The sequence below is a fragment of the Botryllus schlosseri genome, chromosome 7 (assembly GCF_051294905.1).
Source record: "Botryllus schlosseri isolate E-star chromosome 7, Bs_hap1, whole genome shotgun sequence".
NCBI lineage: Eukaryota > Metazoa > Chordata > Ascidiacea > Stolidobranchia > Styelidae > Botryllus > Botryllus schlosseri.
The window spans coordinates 20,667,608-20,677,859 of record NC_137242.1 but is presented as its reverse complement, the minus strand read 5'-3'; the positions used below and the strand labels follow the sequence as shown (position 1 = coordinate 20,677,859).

At 40.1% G+C, this 10,252-nt stretch overlaps 1 long non-coding RNA gene across 2 annotated transcripts; it reads right to left on the bottom strand.

The window, feature by feature from the left end:
- Positions 1–5,630: 5,630 nt before the first annotated feature.
- Positions 5,631–9,912, bottom strand: LOC145443249 (uncharacterized). 2 transcript variants are annotated; one of them, XR_013916362.1, is made up of 4 exons: positions 9,196–9,912; positions 7,821–7,917; positions 7,430–7,580; positions 5,631–5,780 (listed from the first exon to the last, which is right to left on the bottom strand). It is a non-coding gene; the product is annotated as an uncharacterized LOC145443249 (long non-coding RNA). The 2 variants fall into 2 exon arrangements; XR_013916361.1 differs by lacking the exon at positions 9,196–9,912 and having other exon boundaries at positions 7,821–8,058.
- Between the last annotated feature and the right edge of the window lie 340 nt (positions 9,913–10,252).

Sequence of the window (10,252 nt, the reverse complement as noted above, 5' to 3'; positions counted from 1 at the left end):
TATTAAGACGCCGACAAGTCGTTACGCTCATTGCTAATGTATTGTCAAATTATTACCTCATACGTTCACACTTATATATAGGCCTACGTTGTACCAATTCTACTATTAGAGAGATTTGGTATGGAGAACAGGTAAAAAGGAATTTACCATGTTACTGGCATCAATTCAGCGGAAGCGTTATTGAATAAATCCCTGAATAATGTTTTCGCTGATGTAAGCAGCGAATGAGAATGAAACATAATAAATACGCAATCAGCAAACAAAAGATGGGAAACGGGAAATGGTTAGCAGACACGCTATTTAGTATGTATTGAATAGCCGGTCGGGAATAGCCGCTGTTGACGAATAGTAAATTCCTATTTCACACGGAAGTTAGTAGTCGGTTCCGTGACTTAGGTCGGGCATGCTGTTGAAATCTTTTACACTGCGGATTTTTTGGTTGTTCAAAACTTTCAAAATTAATATTATTGATTCCGGCCATAACTCAGAGCATGTATTTCCCAAGGTCATAACCCCTAATCTGGTATCTGATGCATCCGGTCGCTCTACAACAGGGATGGGCAAACTATTGAGCTCGCGGGCCGCATTCAACATCAGAATCCGTTCGCGGGCCGCACTATATAAAATTGGGATTATAAACCAAAACGCAATATTGGCATTTGATTATATAGTGAGGACATGGAGGTACATGCTTATTTAAAACAATCCAAACATTGCTTTGATGATATCGTACACCCGTCAGGAACAGTGGCGAGATCATAGGCGGGTCGACCTCAACAACCAATATGTCAAAACTATAGAGATGAAATTCGGTTGTCCCGATTCTTATAGCAGGATTGAAATTTAAATCTGTGAGCGGAACGGAGAACGAATATACCTAATACACGCGCAGATCGTTTTTTATAAGCACATCACTGAAATATTTAAAACTGGAGTGGCCGATCTCCAACCACACTCGTGATACGAATTATGTCAATCTCGTTTAGGATTTATATGATGATTAGCAGTTGAAACCTTTCAAACTGCGAGGGCCTTGAGATCGGGCAGTCGCGTCAGAAATGAAACAGAAAAAATAATATGGCAAGTGTTTACCTTAGAACAGTGGTTCTCAAACTTTTTGAGACACGCCCCCCCCCCCCCCCTTCATTATGATGGTAAAAGATTTCGTGCCCCCTTATCGTCATATCACAAAATGCAACCAGGTTGCTAGCAGACTTAACGGATAGTTTGTTGGCATGGAAAGTTACGGATGTCGATGAGAGATTTTCAAATATAAAATTCAGCCTAAATACAGAGCAACAATTATGAATGGGACGTAAATCTCGCTGAGCGCAAATTTTTTTTTTAGTTGAGCTCAGCTTCGCGCCCACCTTCAGATGCTTTCACACCCCCTAGGGTGATGCCGCCCCAGTTTGAGTACTACTGCCTTAGAATTATTATGGTAAATTTACCAAGAAAATGTTTAGTCATGTCGCTGCATTAATTCGATTTTTGGTACTGATTTTATCAATATATTTAATAAATTTCTTTAGACTCTGGCGGGCCGCACAGAACGGTGTGGAGGGCCGCATGCGGCCCGCGGGCCGTTGTTTTCCCATCCCTGCTCTACAACATGGACCGCGGCCCCCTAGTATGTGTGCCACTTGCGTCGCCTGATCGCAAACCCTGCGAGCAGAACCGTAACTGACGCAACCCAAACCCGAACTTGGGGTTCGAGCTCGAAGGGACCGTAAATTAGTGTCTACATATTTTGGACAGATCAATTTACAGAAATTAATCCAACTGTATCCGTAATTATGAAGGAAACCTGTTATCCTTTGATACCGTCGGCGGCAGTTATGATCATTTTGTCTGTGGTATTGGCTCTTAACCGGGGTGCCGATTTGATTGTTCAGGGGTGAAGGCGAAAATGAGATAAAAAGGGTTGCTGTCGACTGATAACACCCATATTATGAGACGCTTTTGAAAAGCTGTTGATTGGGCCATGTTTTGACATGTCAAAATAAGAACAAATTTTTGCCAAAATTGTAGCGATAGGCCAAAAATGGTCAAAATTGTTTACAAAGTCAAATTCTTTTACAACCTGCATTTGGTTTGTATCGTAGATCTCTGCACTGCTGGTGAACCTATCATTTGACACTTTACACTACACTGCAGTGGTTCTCAACCTTTTTGACCCGCGGACTATTTTCAAGCTCGCCTATATATCCACGGACTCAAGCTTTATATTAACGAAAAGTAGGATTTTTGATATCTATCCAAGAGAGTGTAATACGGTATCAACAAAACAGGCAAGCATTGTTTTTCACCCAACCCACACTTAATGAGAGCCTTGTCCTTGATCTTGCTTGACAAGCTTATCGTAGGTATTCCGTAATTATGGTTATCAATGTAGGCCTACATCTGATGTCATCTTCCGGTTGAAGTCTATTGCTATAGCCTACTTATTTTGTTCACCGTCAGAGTTGAAAATCCAGATTCACACAGGTAGGCAATGTGGCCGGAAATAGCAAAAGAACTGTTGCAGCTTGCTAGCAAAGATCTGAAAGACTATCTTCCATCGACTGTACATTTGGCCGAAATTGAGTCAAGGAAGCTTTTTTAAACATGTCTTTCCACATCTATCGGCTTGCAATTCAAGCAACTGTTCAGTAATGCAGTCCATATCTCGAGTTCTACTTATAATAATGTCTCTACGATTTATCAATATCCAAAGGGAACAAGTCGCAATAATCAATCAACAATACTCAGCGTATATCGCGCCGGAAACGTGTGCAATGTGTCTATACGTGCAGGACCGTAACAGCACTTCATCAGCCCCCCCCCCAAAAAAAAACGTTGGTCTTGGGCCCCCACAGGTTGATAAATCTAACTTCTGGGGGGCTTCGCCGCCAAACCCCCCACTTCCGATACCTTTTTACCGCTATACTTCTCAGCGAAATTTTTGTACTGTTTAGTTAGCCGGCTTGTTTCGAATGAACCGCGCGAAGCGCGAAAATATTCTATATTTCATGATTGAATCGGTCAACATGATCGGGAATTGCATATATAGCGCTATAAATTTTGTATCGTGTCACTGCTCGTGTAATCAGATTTACCGGTAGAGCTGAGTGAGGCGTTTCGGAAAATGATACGTGTGTATGAAGAGCTGTCCTATGGGTTTATACCTGGCATATTCGGTATGTGAATTGTTATTATTATTATTATTATTATTGGTACAACACAGTGGCGCTTATCGCTTTTTCAAGCTAGGTGCTGCCACGACATGAATTGTGATAATGTTCATAGTGTCTTTGTCTTTCGTAATCTTGGGGGCGGCTTTCATTCTCTTCTCCCAGTCAATCCTCAGTCACCCTCACTAGCACGCGCCCCCAGCGTTGTCTCAGCTGCCGACTTGTAGCACGGCTCACTTTCGGTCTGGGCTTTTCAACGCACTACCGTAGTAGTGGGATCGGCGATGAGGAGCCCAGAGAAACCTCCGACACGTAGATGTTGGTCAGAACCGGGATTCGAAACCACATCCATTGGTGTCGTGACTGCAGTGCGTAACCAACTGCGCCACTCGCTTCCCCGTATGTGAATTGTGAATCGTACTCAGCATTAAATTCCGAGTTCATTCGTACTAAATTCAAGTCAATCCGACCAAAATTGTAGAGTTTATGACCATGATAGAATTGCTTATGACAATTTTAACAATCGGCTACCTCGGACATAAATGTAGGACATTTTGAAACATTCCAGTTGGCGATAATAGGGGTTTATACCTGGCATGTTTGGTATCAAACCAGGAAGATGCTACAGATGTGCAAAGTATACCCGTTTTGCCTGTGATACTTGCAAACAACTGGTTTGCCCAAGACACAGAAAATCTCAGAAGAACGAATATTGCTTGGAATGCTGATCAATTTATTGTAGTGCTGTTTCGTTGTTCTTGCGTTTGAAATATACGTGGCGAAACATCGCTTATTGAGGTATCTCTAATATTGCTTTCAAAACTTATAGTCACTGCAGTATAATTGATCAACTTGAAGGCATTTCGTATGCCACGGCACAATAAGAAGCGTATAGAACAGGGGTTCTCAACTTCCCATGTATGACGGGCCGCATTTTAACGGAAAAAGACGCTGAGGGCCGCAGAACATTATTAACATGTATTTGAAGGCTACTATTAAATTTAGGCTACTGTAGCTATACCAGTCGTATACTGCATTTAGGACATATGCATTCCCAGTAAACACAGTACAGACCAAAGATGTAGAAAGCCGAGCCCGATATAGTAGATATTAGATCTCGGCAGGTCGTAGAAAGGGGGATTTTGTGTCGACTCAATTCAATGTCTTTTCCATGTCCTTCAATAATGTAAATATTATGCAGATGCTACAGCCTTTAAACATGGTGAGTAGAATGTAGATCCTACATTAAAAGAACATCCTGATATAATAACCTGTTTTCTACCACTGGGGATAACCTGATCACGGCTGCGTACACACACACACACCACATTATCTACTACATATTAATCACATTTGCGGTAATTTAATTCAAAACGAATTGGCAAGTAAATAATGCCGGTTTAAAAAATGAAACGAATGAAATTACTTGAAGGGCGAAGTAGCAATGAATGAAACTATGAGAACAGTCAGTAATCAGAAGGTTTCATCGTCTGATGATGATAATCCCTCTGGCGTTTTCTTTTCAACAACCTGTAGAAATAAAATGAAAATGACGATTATTAGATAAGACATTCGTACTGCGAAAATGGCAGAGGTAGCGAGTAACGAATGACTCCTACATTTTTTTTCACCCATACTTATTAAAATGGATTTGATTCTGGACTATTTCCACTCAAGTTTTCAAGTTTTTATTATTATATTTTTTATTATTATATGACTAGAGAACTGACTTCAATCGCCACTTCTACTTGATTATCAAGATCAACGATGACTACTTCAGCAATCTTTGAAAACAGCCACTAACACAAAAAGAATTCTTGACTAAAATTTCTTCACATTCTGTCAAACATGATCAATTCAACAATCCAAATGAATCAGTTATTTGGCAGCTAGTTGGAGAGATACATACTCAAGTCTAGAAAGTGGAATGATACTCTGCCTGGAAAGCTGAAGACCTAACAATATTGTGTACAGAGAACAAAACATTTGAGTGGCGGCACTGGTATAGACATTAACAAATTATTAGAATTGGCAGCAAGATAACCAGCAAGACATTAAAATGAGAATTAGTGCAGTTTCTTAGGCTGTATAGTGATACACAGCCAGTAATTGACCTAGCAGAGAGCAAAACGTTGTAAAAAAAGCGAGCGAAACCTCCGACAAATGATACGATAAAACATTAGAATCGACAGTCTTACTAGAAGCAGAATAACAATCATGAGGGGTTAGAGAACAGAAGCCCGGGAAGTGACCATCAGAAATTACTGCATACTGGCCGAACAAATCCATGACCACTAACAAATGGTCTTTTAATAGTCAATATTGATACCAAATGACACCACCCCTATTTCACCGCAACATTTAGCAAATACAGCGCTGGAGTCAACCTTATATAACCGCTAACCAAACGCCCATTAGTTTTCTCACCTACTACTTCGCGCTTCGTGGATGGAAATACGCATTTAAGCGAATGGACGCGACTTGTCACACTCTTGCTATTTCTGCTCCCTTTTTCTCTTCCTTACTCTTGAGGAGAGAAACAGTCGGCCGCGTTTACGGATCGTGAATTCCCGGCTTAAGGGTGATTCTTCCTCCAATGGTCAGCACCTTGAAAATTGAGAACAATGTTGTTGCAAAATGCATGACAATTTGAAAGTTACATCATTCTAATTATTCCAGTTATGGCCGTGAATCGTTACAAGTGCGGTAACCATAAGAATTATTACTATACTTCAACTACAAATACAATATATTGTATAAAATAATTACTAATTCTTTTACGTTGATCGAGTCCCAAATGGATGAAATATGTCAAAGAATTTGCTAAATTTTTTTGTATAATTTGACAGATTCCGAAATCTTCTCAAAGTGCACCTTTCAAAAATTTGATATCAAGACTCCCAACATTTTACAATTCGAAGTTGGATGGCTTAACCAATACAAGCGAACAGTTTGTATCGCAATTGACAATTATGTAGAGAACGCTGCGAGACATGTGAGTAGGCCTACCCTAAAACGTTTCTGACATGGACATTAGGGCTCTTAAAAAATGACTTTTTTTCTCAAATCGTTCTGGCTACTTGATAAAATTGTTAGGTTACCTAATTCAAGCCTACACACCAAATTTGGTTCAATTCCAACCAGTAGCCGCATTGCTACAGGAAAAGAAAGTTTCTATTTATTATATAAAAATAAATAGAAAAAATTTTGAAAATTTTCTGTTCACCCCATGAAAGTGTTAGGTTATGTATAGAAACGATGTTCATCAAATTTGGTTCGATTCAAACAAGTGGAAGCGGAGTTATTGCCATCGAAAAATTCGGATTTTATTAAAATAGTATTTACGGTGGGCACCACTATAATAAATAATTAAAGAATTGTGTCACGCTGTCATACTGTTTTACGCAACCGTTGTTATGCACTGCATTGTTGCTGTGTTCTGGCTCCATTGATGTTATTTCTAAATTCGACATTAATGCGTCATAATTCTCCATCTGGTTTTGAATTCAACTCTGTTTTGCTTCCTTTATCGTGCAGGTAGCTCTTTAATAGGCACGCGAAAAGTTCTTCGGGTTTCAATAACGTTTATCATGAAGGTACTTTTGAAAGCAGTATTAAAATTTTGTACCACCAACCAGTTATTTAATTACTATTTATCTTCAAAGTAAATGCTCATTGCATGAAGCAGGGTTGTAAGACTCGAGTCAGGATTTTCTGTTGACTCGACTTGACTCAGGTCATCTTCTCAAAGTACTGAAATGACTCGACTCATTGCGCATGACTTGAGACTCAGACGGCCAAGACCGACATTTCATGATTATTTCAAAGAATAGTACAGCAAATCGCTATTGGGATTTCGTCTATTGATACTGGTATTTGAAAATGCGGCCAGAAACTGCTAAAAGTAAGGAAAATTCGTATATTATAAATGCGACCCACTCGATATCACAAAAAATATATAAAAAGGTGGTTTAACAAGACTTGAATTGGAAACTGAGCAGCTAACACAATGACTCTGGCTCGAGTCATAATACCATAACTCGGACTCGGCCCTCTGCTTGCTGACTTGGACTCGGACTTGACTCGGTGGTGAATTGAAAATGACTCGAGTCAAAACTATAAAAGTGAGATTGACTTGCGACTCGGAGCCTTGTGACTTAGTTACAACCCTGGCATGAAACCTCAATAGTTACATGAGTGGGGTGACTAGACAAAGAACACAGTGACATTTGCAGCATATCATGAATGTCTCTTACTATATGTGATCTTGTTCAAATGGAGGTTGATGAAAGCGTATTTCCCATTCTTTCCGACTCTGCTATAATTTCACCAGACTGGCAACCTTCTTCATGATGCTTTTTGCTGACTGACCAATATTGTCGCCGCCAACGGTACGAGTGCAAATGTCTGATATGTAAATATAGGAACAGAATTAGTTGACTGTTCATGACCGTCCACGTTCAGAGTTGCATCTCAAAGATGCTAAAATAAGCCTAAATATAATCCAAGCAATACGATCGTCCAATTTGACTGACTGAATTTCTAAAAATAATGAACATAACACCTTGATAGCTTCCACATCTTACGTTTATATATACCGTCTGCTATCGGCAAGCATTTGAAAATAACAAAACAGATTCAACATACCACATCTCTTGCAAAGGCTTTTGCTTTCATTCAATATGTCATCAAACTTCTTTAAATCCTCCTTTGTGGTGAGTGGCTTCGTTTTATCATATACAATCTATGGCGGAATAAAAGTTTCGGATAAGTTCTAAAACGAACACAATTTTCCACACAAAAGTCAATTGCCACACGAAATGCCAAATGCTACGGTCCCATTTTACAAGGTATGGCGAGGTAACGTAGTGGTACCCTTCATTATAGCTAAACACTAATGAATTGCGGGTTCGAGCCTGACACGTTGACTCCATACTTCCTACCGAAGTGTTGGCCGTTTATCTAGGCTCCTCCTCGCCGTCTGATCCGCATAGCCATGTCTTAAAAAGCCTAGGAGTGGGCCGTGCTATAAGTGGGCAGATGGTTGCCGATGAACTCGGCACTTGGTGAATTCGGCCCTCGGGAAATTTTGTAATGAAGTGTATTAACAGCTATTAATATGAATTATTAAACTAATAATAGTATTATCAAGTGATTCGTCAATCTTGTAAGGAGGTCAGGGCATCCGTAGATCACGCAGTCACGGTGTGATTAGATCACGGATTGCGTAGCCGCGGGAAATAATGCAGTGCTCATATACCGACCACACGCGGTCTGCTTGGAATCGATGGCGTGAGTGACGGGCCTGTGTCGTGTAAGCTTTGAGAAGATGGATCTTGGCGTTGTATGTGAGATCGAAACTGTGGAAGATCAAGCGGCGCTTCTTCGTTTATCGATCACGACAAGCCAGTGTTCCTCATCAACAAATGTTTCGCATGATCACGTCAAAATAAATTATTTTTTGCCTTTGGAGAGACGATTCCACTCTGGGGTTAGAATGTCTCGATAACAGGGTTGAAGGATCCCAAGATTTCGAGATCTACCGCGAGCCACGACACGTTTAAATTTCCTTTTTGATACTGTTCATTCATATTAAATGCATTTCTAATGCGAAGGTGTTCTAGTGCCAATTCCTCCAAGGGCCGAGTTCACCAAGTGAATAGCGTCGCGTTATATCCCGCGATTACGCAATCTGTGATCTAATCACGCCGTGACTGTGTGATATACGCATGCCCTGACCCCCGTACAACATTGACAACCACTCAAAGTGCCAAGTTCACCGGCAAACATTCCAGTAACCAATCATGGTGACCGGTACCGCTACGAGATCTACCACGGCCGAATTCACCAAGTGCCGAGTTTGTGCGGCCGAATTCACTAAGTGCCGAGTTCACTGGTAATCGGGCAGATACGGAATGATAATAATAAGAACCGGCCTGGTGTAAAATGACCAGTGTAGTCGAACCACCACCATGAACACCACAAACAAACAAACAAACATCTAACATGGAAAAGAAATTACCTTTACAGCCTTTGACAAACACAGTTACCATTGAAATCAGCAATTTAGGTCTTATTCGAAAGCAGAATAACAGCTGTTTTAGCGGACATATCAAATCAAATGTTGGAAAGTTCATGTAAATTAGCCCAAAATATTATCTTACTGTGACCATATTCTATCAATATGGTCTGGCTAGCCAAATTCTCTGGGCCAACATAAACAAGCTGCGTTTGGTTTCAACGATTAATAATCTTGTCACTGGATTCGAGGTATAATTGCACTCAAATATCAAATTTTGCTCCATTAATCAACATCGAGTTGAAAATGTCCATTCTTGCACCAACTTTTATAAAATCACGAATCAGTGTTCTACAGGTATGTATCTATATGACTTATATACCTAGAAAATTCAAGCATAAATATTATGATATACCGTAGGTATAGGTACCGGTAATTCAGATGTTTGAAGCGACTTGGACAACTAGATAATTATAGTGGTCTAATTTCACTAAATTAGAGCGAAATGCCAGCAATATAATTGTAATCTAATTCGGAAAAAACGGTTTAGCTCTAATTCTAGCCTGGAAAAGCTGAAACTTTTCTATAGTTGTCTACACATGTTTGCAGAAAGTCAAACAGCTCTAGGCGTCATATACTACAGGCAATTCGAAATACCCCATAAGCTATATGCTACTGCGTATATACCTTTAACCCGCTACCTCAGTCAGTCACAGTTCCTATATATTCACGGCATTTACCATACAGAAAGAGCGAACTATGCCTGGCTGCGACCTGTTGCGCGTCAAATCTTTGTCCGGCGCGCTGACGTAAAATTTGAATCGCCGAAATATTCTAGAAGTCACGCATCGATAATCATATTCCTAAACGTACAACATCTCACTTATTTAGTTATTCTCTGAATAAAACTATTAGCCATACTCGTTGAACATGCGAGATTACCGAAAGAGCGAATATATATATAATGAAGATCATATCAGAAGAAAACAAAACTGTTCGACCTTAGAGCAACAACACGAATATACAACACCGGTGACATCCTCACGCAATAAAACGAAGG